The sequence below is a fragment of the Centrocercus urophasianus genome, unplaced genomic scaffold (assembly GCF_019232065.1).
Source record: "Centrocercus urophasianus isolate 14NV4802_14NV808 unplaced genomic scaffold, USGS_Curo_1.0 seq_11, whole genome shotgun sequence".
NCBI classification, from domain to species: Eukaryota; Metazoa; Chordata; class Aves; order Galliformes; family Phasianidae; genus Centrocercus; species Centrocercus urophasianus.
In genome coordinates, this window is record NW_024884253.1 from 10,186,020 (window position 1) to 10,201,528 (window position 15,509).

At 42.5% G+C, this 15,509-nt stretch overlaps 1 long non-coding RNA gene across 1 annotated transcript; it reads right to left on the bottom strand.

Annotated features, from left to right (window-relative positions):
- Positions 1-5,531: 5,531 nt before the first annotated feature.
- On the bottom strand, positions 5,532-7,161 carry LOC122155293. Its single transcript, XR_006167224.1, has 3 exons — positions 7,004-7,161; positions 5,850-6,093; positions 5,532-5,757 (listed from the first exon to the last, which is right to left on the bottom strand). It is a non-coding gene; the product is annotated as an uncharacterized LOC122155293 (long non-coding RNA).
- Between the last annotated feature and the right edge of the window lie 8,348 nt (positions 7,162-15,509).

Here is a 15,509-nt window from a genome sequence, read left to right on the forward strand (position 1 = left end):
AACTTGAAGAAGGTAGATTTAGACTAGATATAAAAAAGAAATTCTTTACTGAGGGGTGGTGAGACACTGGAACAAGTTGCCTGGTAAGCTGTGGATGCCCCCTCCCTGGAAGCATTCAAGGCCAGGCTGGATGGGGCTGTCAGCAACTAGGTCTAGAGGGAGGTGTCCCTGCCTATAGCAGGGGGTTGGAACGAAATGATCTTTGTGGTCACTTTGATCCCAAATCATTCTATGATTCTATGAAATTCAGACACTCTGATCATACTTTGCTGCCCAGAAGTACATGTTTTGCTGTACAGCAAGCCTGCTTCCCTTCTGTATTGCCTTGCATCTTTACAGTTGAAACTGCCTCTTCTATGAGGATGTCCTTGAAAAATAAAAGGGGAGACAAAATTCCCTCCCCTCTGTCTCCTTCACTCTTTTGTACTTCTTATGCTGTGTTATGTAGTATTCTTGACTCTTGCTGTTTATCCTGGTAATATAGGTTTTTACAGTCATTACAGGGGTGTGAGAATATGAAATGTTAAGTATTTTTAGTATCTTAGGTTATCAAACAGTGACTGATAGTAGCACAATTTTTTTCTGCTGCATATTAGCCTCTGAAGAGATCTTGTAGCAGCATTGGCTTTTGTAGCCTTTGCCTTTATGCCTTTGCTCTGAGATTAACCCACGTTGTTCAGAGCAGAATTAGTCCAGTTATTTATTAGCTTTTCGTACACTGTAGCTTCTCATGTCTTCAAGCAGAAAGAACCAGCAAAAGAAGTTGTGAGATTTCTAAATAATTGTAATTGCTCAAAGGCATGTAAAATCCTTTTAGTTTTGGCTTTATTACTACTTGCTTTTGATGTTTGCATCAACCCACAATACTGATTACTCCTGTAATGCCATGTTTCTGTAACTGAAAAGGCTAAAAATCCACCAGCATTAATTGGGCTTCTGGTTAAATGCAGGAATAGAGTCATTTATTTAAGAGTATCTTTAGCCATTTTTTATTTGTATCTATCTTAGAGTGAAGCTGTTGTAACTATAAAGATGCACGTGTGAGTTCATAGTGAAGAACTAAATGAAAAGTATAATTATGTGTTCAGTGTTAACCCAGATCTTAACCCTAAGGAAAAAAGATTCCTTATATAAGAAATAAAGGAACAAAAAAGACTATTGGCTCTATTCTATTAAAGCTCAATCCATTCAGAAAACATTTCCCTGCGGTCAGAATCTAATTGCTTTCTGAATAACCATTATGTCTTTGCCTTTGCCCATTGGGCCATTCCAAACGTGACATTCCTTAGAGGGGAAAAAATGACATCCAGCTGTCGTTTGAGTTTCTTTTTCGCTGCTTTATACTGATATTTCATTGAAAAGGCTGTATTAGAAAAAAACTGAGTTACAAATATTAATACAAAAATATTAGAATTAACATTTACTGTGTAACCTTACCTTATGCCCTTTCTATGTTTTGCGGTACTGGTTTTCACAGCATGATTACATGCTGCATTATCAGTATGATGCTTGCTTTGTTTAGTGCAAAAGTTGGATAATATCTGCTGAATGACCGGCTTTAAGAGATTTGCTGTGCAGTTTTTGGATCATATTCCAGTGGTTTCTATTTAAAATTCCTCATGGGCCCTTTTGTGGTTCTTAGAACTAACATTAAAATTAGTGAGTTAATTTTCCAACCTTCCTGGAGATTAGTATGATTCTTTGTTCTACTGAGAGAAAAGAAGAGGTAAGAGAGCTGAAGCCCAGATAAGCCCAGATAAGCAAATATCAAGGATAAACAGTTGTTTTGGATTTTCTTTTTGTGGCCACAGGAAGGCTAAGTTTCTTTGGACTACTTTAGGTGTGCTATAAATACCCATGGAGAGGAACAAGAGAGTGGATGAAATGTGGCAAACTGTCTTTCTATCACAGTGCCATCACAATTGTTTTTCCTTTTGTAGTCTCATTCTGTCTAAACCCTTCCATCTACTGTCATAGTTACCTAAATAATATTTTCTTTGATTATCAATGTCAAGTCACCACACCGGTGTTCTGGTTTCCGTTCTGCTCAGTCTCCTCTAATTTGGCATTGTCTGAAGCTATTGCTGGGGAATGGTATGGTGCTAGCAGTGCAGGGAAAGGAAGTATCCAAGTATCAAGAGTGCAGATGTGGCAGTCTTTGAAGACACTGATATCCTCCAAATGGTAGCTAAAACATCAGCAGAAATAGCAAGTAAAAAATGAAGAGATGATTGGTGGATGACTCAGGCCAGTCAGGAAAAAAGCAAAGTACAGCAGAGTATGGTTTTATTTGCCTTCACATTAATAGTCTGAGCCTTAATGAAAAAGCATAGAGGGGAGTAGGTAGGCAGACGATAACAGCAGCAATCCCAATACCAAGCAGATAAGGCTAAGATAGTGGTAACCATGTTGTGACCCTTGAGCCTCCCATGGCTTCTCCATGGATCCTGTGGAACTCCTGTAATGTCACAGTGGCTAGGGGACAGCCTTGCAGCTGATCATTGTCCTCAATCTGTGGGAGGAATCAAGTTGTCAGCTACTGAGACCTTCCACAACCCAGTTTGGGGTACCTACAGAATCAAGAATCACAGAATGGCCAGGGTTGGAAGGGACCTCAAGGATCATGAATCTCCAACCCCCCTGCCACAGGCAGGGCCACCAACCTCCCCATTTAATACTAGACCAGGCTGCCCAGGGCCCCATCCAACCTGGCCTTGAACACCTCCAGGGACGGGGCATCCACAACCTCTGTGGGCAGCCTGTTCCAGCACCTCACCACTCTCTCTGTAAAGAACTTCCCCCTGACATCCAACCTAAATCTTCCCTCCCTCAACTTAAAACCATTTCCCCTTGTCCTGCAGTTATCTACCCTTTCAAAGAGTTTCCTTCCTGTTTGTAGGCTCCCTTTAGGTACTGAAAGACAGCAATGTGGTCACCCTGCAGCCTTCTTTTCTCCAGGCTGAACAAGCCCAGCTCCTTCAGTCTTCGCAGGGGAGGTGCTCCAGCCCCCTGATCATCTTCATAGTTCTCCTCTGGACCCTCTCCAACAGCTCCCTGTCTTTCTTGTACTGGGGGCTCCAGACCTGGACTCAGTACTCCAGGTGGGGCCTCACAAGAGCAGAGTAGAGGGGGACAGTCACCTCCCTGTCCCTGCTGGCCACCCCTCTTCTGATGGAGCCCAGGACACCATTTGCCTTCTGAGCTGCAAGGGCACACTGCTGGCTCATATTAAGCTTTTCATCCATCAGGACCCCAGGTCCTTCTCTGCAGGGCTGCTCTCAAGGACCGCTCCTTGCAGTCTGTATGGATGCCTGGGATTCCTCTGGCCCAAGTGCAAAACTCTGCACTTTGCCGTGCTGAACCTCATCAGGTTCACCCAGGCCCACCATTCAAGCCTGTCGAGGTCCCTCTGAATGGCAGTACCTAAGGTGGATACACTTTGTATGAAGACTTTGGGAAACCACTGTTCCCTTCTCAATGGAGAATGCCTTGGAGTTCCCCATCCTTCATCTTTATGTAGTGTCTTCATGGGGCTGATGGCAACAATTTCTTAATGGGTATCTCAGTAAACTCAGAAAGGTTGGATTTGCTGGGACCAGAGAGCAAACTGTAGTGGAGATAGCTGGAGATCTCACTCATCTGTGTGTCAAGGACTATTTCTATCTCCCAGTGACTGCTGCAGTCTGGAATGAGACATGCTTGTGAGATGAGAGGTTGTGTGCTTTAGCATTTTTATTCCTAAATATCCAATCATTCTGATAGCTGCTGAGATCATTTGAATTTCTTCTCAAAGTATCTTTGAAAGCTGTGGTTCCAAGCTTGTAAGTAGAACCTGTGCCCTATTGGATCAAACTAGAATCTGGACACATGAATGTGCTTTTGTTCAGCTAGCAGACTCTCTTAGTGAGGTTTATCCTGCTTTTTGGCCAGCATGTAAAGCAGCACACTTCTTCCTCCTGCTGTTATCCTACAGAAATGTTTTTGGTAAGTGAGAACTAGCAAATGAGTATATTTTTATTGGTTCTGTTGTCATTGCAAGGTGTGGGTGATGTTTGAGAAGCTCAAACATAAACCTTTTCATCTCTTCAAATCATAGCTTGGGCTCTACCCAGGCAGTCCCAGTGAATTTAACCTGAGAAGTGGAGGTAAATAAACAAACTCTATTATTTTATTCATTTGGTAGCCTCTTTTTCTTTTTAAACACATAACATGTTCCTCTATAAAGTGCACGTTTTTTTGTTGGAAATATAAGCAGCTACAAAACTAAAGTATGTAAAAATATCAGCAGGAGATTGACCTTTGTGAAACTTCTAAATAAGCAGCCTGACTTTAAACCTTTTTTTTCGCCCTGAAAATATAGGTCTAAGTTTAAATGCTGGCTCCAGGCAAACTGTTTGAATTGTTCAGCTATCTAAAAATACAGTTAAAAAGCTGCTTGTAAAGAGACAAGAAGCTGAAGTAGGAGCAAAGGAAGAGACAGAATGTCAGGGCCTTTGGGAAGGCATAGCACAAAGACTTCACAGATGTTCCCTTCAAAGAATCCCTCATCTCCTGCCTCTTGGTGCTGATATTTGATGGAGAGAGCATGCTGAACGCTTCCATGAAAGTTAAACAAAGAAAAATAAGCCAAAAATAAAACTTTGTGGCCAGGAGATCTGGAGGCAATGAAGGCTAGAAAGATAGAAAATACTAGAGTTAGATATTTTGCTTTAGACAAATTTGCTAGGAAATGTGGGGTTTAGAACTGTGCAGTTTGAAATAGCCCCTAAACACAGAAGATCTTGCAAGCACCTTAGATTTTTCCTTGCAAACATGAGATGGCAGACATTAACAAGACTCATTTTCTTGGGCACTGGGCCTTTCTGATCAGGAACTGAGGAAGACAAAAGCCAAAGATTGCAGCAGTGACCCAAGGGGCAAAGCTGATAAAATGGTCTCTTGAATTATGTTCTCTGAGGCGAAGAAGATTTTGCAAGGCAGATCACCTGATTCCCTGCTCCATGTGTAATCTCTTTTCATTCAGTCTCAGGAAGACAGAGATGGTTTATGCGACTTTATAAATGGCTTTGAAAGATTTTTGATCTGCCTTTAATTGGGTTACCATCCAGTCTTTCCTGGCTGTTCTGCATGAAATGTTGCTTTGTGACATACATTTCCTCTTCCTTTCTATAGAAAAGGAAAAGATGAAGATCAAGTTATTTCTGAGTAACAATGTCTAGACTCTATCACTGGACTCCTTCCAAAAATGTCTAAACAGGTCATAGCTTAAGCGAGTGTAAACTGGCACAGCTGCATTGGCTTTGTTCTAGTTATTCTGACTGAGGCAGGTGAGGATGTAGCACACATTAACCCACACCCTTCTCAGTCCCTGTGTTCTGACTAGGGTTTTTATGAGCTCTGCTCAGGCTTACTCATTTTGGGGTACACAGAGCGATGTTTAAAGTGAGAAATTATGAATGGGCTTTAAGTACATGACTTGACGTCTAGACTATTATTTGCACTTAATCTTCAGCCTTCCACATAGCTATTGTTTATGTGCTTCTTGATGCTTTCCTTCCATTCTTGCCTCTGTGTATCCATATCTGTATCTATATCTTCAAGGGATGCACACAGGGGTGATTTAGGATTGCAGAGATTGCTAAAGTGCACCACATTACTTGTGCTTTGTGCCTTCTCTTTCTTCCTTCTTCCTCCTCTCATGATCTTCAACATCCTTTGGTTTGAAGACAACACCATCAGCAAGGACTAATGAATCATCTAATTTGGGAAGAAAGACTTCAATTGCTTTCCATAATCATGTGTTCTGTCATCTCTAACTACAGAAGAAACAAAACAGTGTCAAGATTTACCTGCATGCTCCTATAAACATTCTGTTCTGTTTGTCTGCTGTTGAAATAACGATGTATACATCAGGCAGTAGAGAGATGGGGCCAATCTTTTTGCCCAGAGTTTTATGAATCTTCTCATCTTAATACACATTCATCGCTGACATTGTACAGGTCTCGGCATGCAGTGCTTCATCACAACCTTGCTAACTCCACTTCAGTTGGAGGAAGAAATCCTTTCCTTGTTAGCTTTGGAAAGGTTTGGGTTCTGTATGAAAGCGTTTGATATTGAAACAAAACAAAACAAAACAAAACAAAACAAAACAAAAAAAAAAAAAAAAAGGAGGGGAGGCGAGATAAAATTGCAGCTGACAGAGCTGAAAATAAGTGTTTTTTCTCAAGACACCTAAAGGCATTTTGCTTAGAAAGACACAGAATGCAGACTTCCCAATCTTAATTTTGCTCCAGATGATATCCCTCATTAAGCAATTGAATATATTTTAACTATGCAAACTGCTGAAAATGCAGGGAATAGAAAAAATTGCACGGACCAGTAGTTGCCTTGCTGCATGGGAGAGGGAGAGATGCAGTGACTAAGATCCATCTGTGGCCTTCTTGCTCAGCATTGAGAAGTGTGACACTGCAAGGAGGCACACGCACACCGTGCAGGACTGCACAAGTGGTCATGTTATCATTATGTCAGTGATGTGCTGCTGATGGTCAGCATAGACAAAGAGCAGAGAGGATGTGACAAGGTTATGATTTCCTGACTAGTTTCAGTTCTGTGGGACTCTCTCTCTTTTTGAATGTCTGATTTAGCATAACGACTTCTGAGGGATAAGACACCCCAGAAAAGCTTGCCTGAATATTAGTGGAGTTGGAGTTTTTGCCATTTGACTACTGCTTTAGTGGAAGTCAGCATGGCTTGGAGAGTCAGTGGTCATTTAGCTTTTCTTAATACGTCTGGTCACAGCCCTGAGCAGGCAGGGAAGCAGTGGATTCCCCTCTCTTTGCTTCCTTATAGCTCAATAAATAGTGTGATGAAACACGAGGGTGTATTCTCTTAGATGTCGGTAAACGATAACGCCTGAAATCTGAGATGTGATCTGTAGTTCAGGTGCTGATACTTTCACAACGTTTAACCCCTACCGTTGCCAGATCCCCCTCAGAGCACTCACCTTTAGAAGATGTTTGCTCAGAAGCTGCTTTGGCTTTTCTCTGCTGCGTCCGGGTATCTCAGGAGGCCTTCCCAGAGCCACGCTGCAGCCCGTACAGGGGGCTGGAAGCTGCGCCCAGCTGCACGTTCCATCTTTGAACTTCCTACCCTTACTGCAGCTGGGCCTGCCCTGTCTTGCTCCTGCCTACTCACCTCGCCTATGTCCCAGTCCTCCCCTATCTCTGAGCTGCCTCCTCCTGTCACGCATTACGCCTACTTAGGCATGCCAGGTGTTTTATAGTTAGGAGGCCAAGACCTGTGTTTCTGCAGGGCTTTCCAGCCTCACACAGGGAACAGAAGGAAAGGATTGCACAGGACTTCCCAGTGATCTCAGGGAAGCAGGAAGTGCCCAGACCTTCACCAGAAGGCAGAAGTCCTCTGCGCCCTGGATTCCAGGGCAGTGCAACCCATGATGCAGGGTGGACATCATGAGAAGCTCAGGAAGGGAAAGCTGCTTTGATCCTGATGTGCAAATGTACACATGGATCTGATTCTTCCCACTTGCCCTGGACCAAATTTTTTCTTCCTTGCAGCTTTCCCAGTCCCTGATCACCCAAAGGTCCCTGAACTGAATCAACAAGGCCTTTCCTCTTTTCCCGACTGATAGTCCCACTCTATTCTGCACAAGTGCAGCCTCACTTCAACTACTGCGTGCATTTTTGGGAACCACAATATTTGAGAGACATAAAATTATTATTAGGGAATGTCCAAAAGAGACGCAAAGATGGTGAAGGGTTTAGAGAACAAGAAGTATGAAGAGCAGCTGAAGTCCCTCGGGTTGTGCAGCCCTGAGCAGAAGAGCTGCAGCTCCTCACAGGGAGCGGAGGGCAGCGCTGAGCTCTGCTCTGTGTGACGGCGACAGGGCCCAGGGAACGGCATGGAGCTGCGCAGGGGAGGGGGGTGGGGGTCAGGGACAGGGTGTGCAGCAGGGGGCGGTGTGATGGAACGGGCTGCCCGGGGCGGTGGGCACAGCCCTGAGCTGCTGGAGTTCAAGGAGCGTTTGGGCAACACTGTCTAACATTGAGTTTGGATTTTGGGTGGTCCTGTGTGGAACCTTGAGCTGGACTCCATGATCCTTGTGGGTCCATTCCAACTCCAGGTATTCTGTGATTCTGTTATTCCTTCACTACAGTCCCAAGTCCAACCAGTACGCCTTCCTTGCAAGAATTTGCATGTTTGCTTAACTTCTGATGATCTCAAGCACCTCTGAGTGTCCTGTTGTACCGAAGTGTCCCAAATATCCACTATTGCTGACAAATTACAGCAAGGAGCCTTTTATTTTCCTCTTTCCCCTCAGTAGGTTTGAGTCCAGAGTGAAGCTGAGAGGCTGCTGTCAGTTCCTTTGAGCCCACCAGCCAGCAAATGGACAGCAAAAAAAAAAAAAAAAAAAAAAGAAGGAAACCTTTGAACTGCTCTGCGTGCCCCTGCAGGCTATAATTTTCCATGACAGTATAGCTTGCTTCTATCTACACAGCACCCCCTTGTCTTCTAGTATTAAAAGACCAGAAGGTGTTTTGCTCTAAATGGGATAAAAATCAGGAGTTTGAGGGTATCTGTGTCATAGTTCAAGCTGTGACTTTTGTCAGTGTTTTTACGGAATAACTTTATTACTCCGAAGTTGTTCATTACACTTATTTTCTCTTTGGTTTCTGGTGTTTGTTTTTACTTTTACATATATTTTTTTTAATATTATTAAATATTTTCTACAAGTTCTCTCATCGATTTCGTGGAAAAATTGATTACAAGCATTCAGTGGTCAACACTTGAGCACTTCCTATTGAATATATCAAGTTGCATTAGGCTTAAATTTCACCTAGTCATGCCTTAACGCACTTAATTTGAGGCTTTATTGGAGCTATTCATGTGCCCTCAAAATTTAAGTGAAACTTAAAATCAATTGATGGTTGAAAATGTAGACATCAAATCACCTGGGAGCCAAAAGAAGTGCTCCCATTAATTCCCAGAGGCACTGATAGGAAGCCAAATATGTTCAAATCTATGTCAGATGCACCTGGACAGCAGTGTGGTTGGAGGGAAAGGAGGACTCTCACTGTTAGCCTAGTGGTCAATGGAGAGAGTAGCTCCATAGTTTCTTAAAGAGTGTCCTAAGTACCCTCCTTTATTCACAGAGACCACTATTTTTCTGGCGTTTGCTTTGGGAGGATGTTGGCTTTTGGTTTTGTAGTACTCTGCAGTATGTGCAGAAAACTTTGTGGATGTTCCTGACAAACAAATCCATGTGCAAGAATACTCTCAGCTATTTAAAACATTTTCTGGTGAAGAGTCAGGGTGAAAAATATGTGGTCAGAAATGCCAGCATTTATGCTGAAATAGTTTTGAGTAATCTTGTATATGGTCTTGTGTCTTGTATATGGCTAAGAATGAGTTTCAAAGTGTTTTGTAAATATTTGACAATATTTGCGATTGAAGATCTACTGCTGGATTTGCTTTGGAAAGCAGAGCCCTTTTTCATATGTTTTGTCTATTAACTCTGCAGGCATTACTTCACAATATTTTTTTCATAATTAAACATTATTTTTGTAAGCAGGAATTAGCATGAATACTCTAACTGGTCACCACACATTTAAATCCTGAGGAAGATACCTGATTTGTATGCACAGTAGCTATTTATGTGATTACACTGGGTTATGTGAGTGTGTTTAACATGGAAAAGCTATCTTTAGAGAAGGACCATTACCATTGGTTAGTTAATATTGAGGAGAGTGGGTATGAAGAAGGTTTCACAACTGCATTTTTCTCCTCCCAGGACTGGAGAGGGATCACCATGTACTTAAGAGCACAGCAACCATAAATACACTATCCACTCTGTTTCTCACCCTACTCTTGCAAGTCGCTCCCTGGTTACCATCCATTTCTTTGTACTCTTTCTGTGGCTCCAGCGTAGTGGAATGTGGCTTTGTAGTCAGTACTCCAGGTCATAATGACATTTAGTATGTGCTTTAGATATATCTGCTCATCATCACACAGCAAGACTGGCTACTGCGCTGACATATTGTGTGTGTAGTTGCCAGAGAGGTTGTGGATGCCCCATCCCTGGAGGCATTCAAGGCCAGGCTGGCTGTGGCTCTGGGCAGCCTGGTCTGGTGGTTGGCGACCCTGCACATAGCAGGGAGCTTGAAACTAGATTATCATTTCATCTAGTTTCAACCCAGGCCATTCCATGATTCTATGATTCTATGATCCTTTAGCTGGTGTTCTTCAGTGAGCCGACCTACACCACAACAGGCAAAGGCTGGAAACGACCCCATATCCTCTTGCTTGTGTTTCCACTCCTGCTAGAGTGCAAATTCCTTTTGCTCTGGCACAGGATAAACACACCTGTGTTCTATCCTTGCCTTAGCATTTCATTTTGCCCCAGTGAATAACAGCAGAACAAGAGAGAGAGCTTTGTGGTTTAGGAAGCTGACATTAAAAGTAAAGTTTACAAAAAGGCAAGATGGAAGAAGGGGAATTCTGACTAATCCCTGATATGCATGGAATGCTGTCTTATATGGGAAAAGAACAGAGCTCAGTGTTTCTTTAATTACAATTTAGGAGTTTTGTTATTTGAAAATAATTGTTTGTAGTTGCTTTACTTTTCTTACTGGGGCAGTTTGGATTGACAGGCCTGGAACAAACAGAGTTACATAAATGTGCAGAGGTTTCCTGGTACGCTGGCCAGCTACAGACTTTGTACTGATTTTTGTTGTAACTGAAATTCTCACCTGACATCTGTACTAGCACATCATGTAGTCTGCAGTAATGCAAACATAATGCATTCCTACCAAATGTTCTCTGGTACATCACTTTGGATGGAGAACCTGCAGTCATCCTGAGCCCATGGACACAGCAACAAGAAAAATAACACCTCTGATTTAGTGAAATATCACAAATGCCAGGTCAGCTTTGAGTCCACTGAATGTTGTTCAGCTTACATGGAATTTCTATTAGATTACTTTTGAATTTAATTCTACAGTCTTTTCATTTTCATATGAAAACCATGTTGGCAGAAGGGAGCAAGTTAAAATGCCATCTCCGTTCATCTTTCACAGAATCACAGAATCAGAGGTGTTGGAAAGAACCTCTGGACATTGTCAAGTCCAGCCCCTTGCTAAAGCAGGTTCCCAGCTTTCGTAGCATCGTAGAATCATTGTGATTGGAAAGACCACTAAGATCGTCCAGTCCAACCATCAACCTGTCAACGCCATGCCTGCTGAACCATGTTCCTCAGCGCCACATCCACCCTTTCCTTAAACACTGCCAGGGACAACGACTCCACCACCTCCCTGGGCAGCCTGTGCCAACACCTCACTGCTCTTCCTGAGAATAAATTTTACCTAATATCCAATCTGAACCTCCTGTGGCACAACTTAAAGCCATTGCCTTTTGTCCTATCATGTCTTTACTAATTGTTTGGCTTTTTTTGGTTTTGTTTGTTTGTTTGTTTGTTTGTTGTTGTTGTTTTTTAAATATTAATCATCACTTGTATTTAAATATAAGTAAAACTTCTATCTTATTCACTGCTTTTTGATCACTGTTAGGTTTTGTATCAGAAGAACTCTTTGCAGGACTAAAAAGCAATACTCCACTGGAAGCAAGTTTAGTGTTTGAAATGCTGTAAATTTGAATAGCCGTGAAATTGCAAGGACTGCTTTGGTGCTACTGATGTGTTTCACAATGCCATATTTGAACAGTTAAATACTCACAAACCATAGTTCTTTTGAGCCGTTGTTTCATTGCTTACTAGTGAAGCCTAAGCTCTTGGCCCACATTCTCAGTATTTGGGCAGGTTGTATACTATGGATCCTTGTGATCAGGTAATTCAGTTGCAGCTGCTTTAGAGACTGGGGCTCAAGGGCTTCCTGTTGCTTTTGAGAATGTACACTTGCACTTTTAAGGATTTTATGCATTGTTTATAGAAACAAAGTGTTTCATTCCTTAGCACACAGCCAACCTTGCTGTTGCTCCCCAGGGTGAGGGCTGCTCCCACTCTGCTGAGTGGGGCTCATTCCCAGCTGACCTGCAGCAACCCCAACCCCACATCAGACCCTGGCACTTGAGTAACCCCGTGGTAGGAGATACCTGCCCCAGGTAACAGCTGATGTTTATGTTCCTCATTCTTTCCTATTTAAAGAGCAAGCAAGTCATCATAAGCTTTAAAACAATAAAACAATTCCAGCAATTTGCAAGCAAGCTGTAGGAACTCTGATTTCAAATCCAATTTTCTTTCTTTCTTTTTTTTTTTTTTTTTTTTTTTTTTTTCCAGAACACATGGCTGTATGCACTAAGGAATTAATGCACATGTTATAAATAACCATCAGAATTTTTTTCCAGGTTTTGAGTGGCAGTTTGTAACTTCACAGTCGCTGGGTTCATTCCTGCTCCTTCCTGTGTGAATCTGAGAAAAAGGGGCTCTGAAAGTTAGAGCTGTGTCTTTACATTTGGACTTTCAGTGCTTTCTATTTTATTGCTTGCTATAAGCTTGATATAGGACTCTTTCTAAGCCTGCTAACGACCTTTAATGAGGGACAGATAAGCAATAATAGCTTGTCTGGTACCAAAACAAGTGCTGAATGACTGGCCTGAACCGCACCTTCTAGCATTCCTGAGATACTCAGGAATGGGACACAATGTATATAACCTAATGAGCAATACTGCATGCTTTCTGTGAGCACAGCATCCTTACATCCATACCTTATTTTGAGCTGTAAGTTGCTCAAAATTCTCATGGAAGGCATAGGTAATGACTGCTAATAGAACACCTGAGTGATCTAGACTCTTGATATGTAAGGAACAGCTCACATTCTTTCTTAAGTTTCCTTGAGATGTACTGTGATGTAGGTATTTTTTCTTCTAAAAATAACATTCAGTGTGTATTTCAGACATTCCAAAGCTTCATAGTGTTTGTATGAAAAACAAGAACTGCTTTGTAAGTTGTAGAAATAATGGAATCTGATTTTCCCCTCATCCTTTTTTGGGTCATATAACTGGATTTCCAGTAACTAAGAAGGATGATGGAGTAAATAAGCCCAAGTAATTGAGAGTAATCAGCATAGATTTACAAAAGTGAGATCATGTTCAACTGGTCTAATAGTTTTCTACAATAAGAAGACCATCTCAGTGGACTAGGGAAAGCAGTGGGTGCTGTTTTGCAAGGCTCCTGACATTTCCCCCCTTGACATCCTCACAGACAGACCAATGAGTTACAGGTCAGATAAGTGGACAGTGGGGTGGACTGAAAACTATCATGTTGGACTCAAAGGATTGTGATGAACAGCATCTTGTCTAGATGGAAGCTAGTCCCTATCGATGTACACACCAAGGAGTAAGTTCTGGAAACAGTGCTGTTCAATCTCTTCATTACTGACCTGGACAGTGAGGCCAAGTGCACCTTCATCTAATTTGCACATAGAATTTTTAAGGTTGGAAAAGACCACTAAGATCATCTAGTCCAACCATCAGCACTTCACCACCATGACCATGTCCCTAAGTGCCACATCTACCCTATTACTGAAGACCTCTAGGGACAGCGACTCCATCGCTCCTGGGCTGCCTCTTCCAATTCATCACCACCCTTTCAGAGAAGAAAGTTTTCCCAATTTCCAACCTGAATCTCCCCTGAGATGGCAACTTGAGGCCATTACCACTGATCCATGATACAATGCTGGGAGGAGTGACATGTGGGACAGCAGTGTGCCCTTGTGGCAGGTTGCTTAGAGATGTTGTGGGGTCACCATCCGTGGAGATATTGGAAACCCAACTGGACAGTGTCCTGAGCAACCTCTTTTAATTGCCTCAGCTTTTACCAGGGATTATACTAAATGGTTTCCAAAAGTGGATTCCCAACCTCAACTGTTCTGTGATTCTGCAAGAGGAGCACATCTGTGCATACACACATTTGGAGACGCAGCTTCACTGAATGTTTAGAAAATCAGTCTTCCAGAGCTAACACATAACTTAGTATCTATCCAGTACTATAACAATAATAATAATATCCACCTTTGCTCTTTCCTCTGGTGATTAGGCACCGGCATCTTACAGGCTTCTATTGTTTCTTCCCCCCTCTGATACTCCTTAAGCCATTTTGAACCTCAGCTAATGGAAAGGGAAGGCAGGTGGACGGATTGTCTATTAAAGTGGATAAGTCATTTACTGTGCAAAAAGAATTAAGCACAAATCAGAATGCTTAGCTCCTCTGCTGCTTTGAATCTGTTTTTAAACCTACATGCGGTCTTTTTTCAAGAACAAGATCAAAAGCTGCGTATTTTCACTGTGTAAGTCTGTAATGGAGGCACAAAGGAAAACAAATTTTCCTTCAGTCTATCATATCATCTTATGTCAAGGATGGTAAATGAAGGCTCCTCCCTGCTGCTGAGTAAAATCTTTAACGGGAAACACATGAGCTGAGGATAAGAAAGAGCTGGCAGATGGATTTCTCATTCTGGGGAAGTGCTTTTGATTTCCATCACCTTCCAGCTGCCAAAGACCAGGAGGAGCTGGGATTCTGCATTCAGTCTTGTTAGTGCAGCTGAGTCAGATAAGCTTGGACAGCCATGGGAAACATGGATGTTATAATTGTTTTTTTGGGGAGTTCCCATGACTAAGTTTCATTATCTGCATTATGCAAAAAAACATTTGACTATGAGCTTAAATTCACTCCTATTCAGAGCGGCATTTTAGAACACTGTTCCCTTAAACATTTTCATGGAGATTGATGGATTTACAAATAATGTCTGAAGATATCTGTAGCCTGCTGGAGTCAATGGAGAAAGATTCTCTTGACTCTTGGAGGCTTGAGTTCAACTTTCTCTTCAGTAATGTCAACAAAGCTGAAAAAAACACAGGGGTCCTCTAGCAGGCATCACAGTTGGTAACAGGAGGAGGTAAAAGTTTCTTTTTGCTCTCTGGCAGAGAGCAAACTAGGACAAAAGATTGGCGCCTTCATGGAGGGGTGGAGGAAGAGGAGTGCTGCTGTTGTATAAGGCCCACTTAGGCAGTGTTGTTCCAGCACTGGACTAGAGCACAGCATGGAGTGAGAGGCTCACTGACACCAGAGCAACTCAGACCCAAAGTACTGCTCCTTTATTTAGAGCTTTGTTATCACAGATAGAGCTTCCCATCAGCTCTGGGTGACACTTCTGCAGCCCTGGAACCTACCCAATGGTGGCAGTGCCTGCCATCACACTGTTTGCAGAAATACTGTCCCTGCTGCCAAGATGTCCCATTTCTCAGAAATCACTTTTATAGATGGTCCACACCAGTCCAACCCTGGGAACACAGCTTTTCAATATCCCTTGATACCACCCTGTCCTCCAGTGTGAAGTTGTGGGGTGAGCTGAGAATATCTCCTGCATGCATATCAGTGCTCCAATGAGAAACCCGGGGAGCAGCATGCAGCCAGGACCCTCCATGGCAACAGTGGATGTACAGTGACCTACTTTTAACACAGCTTATGTAGCCTTTCTTGC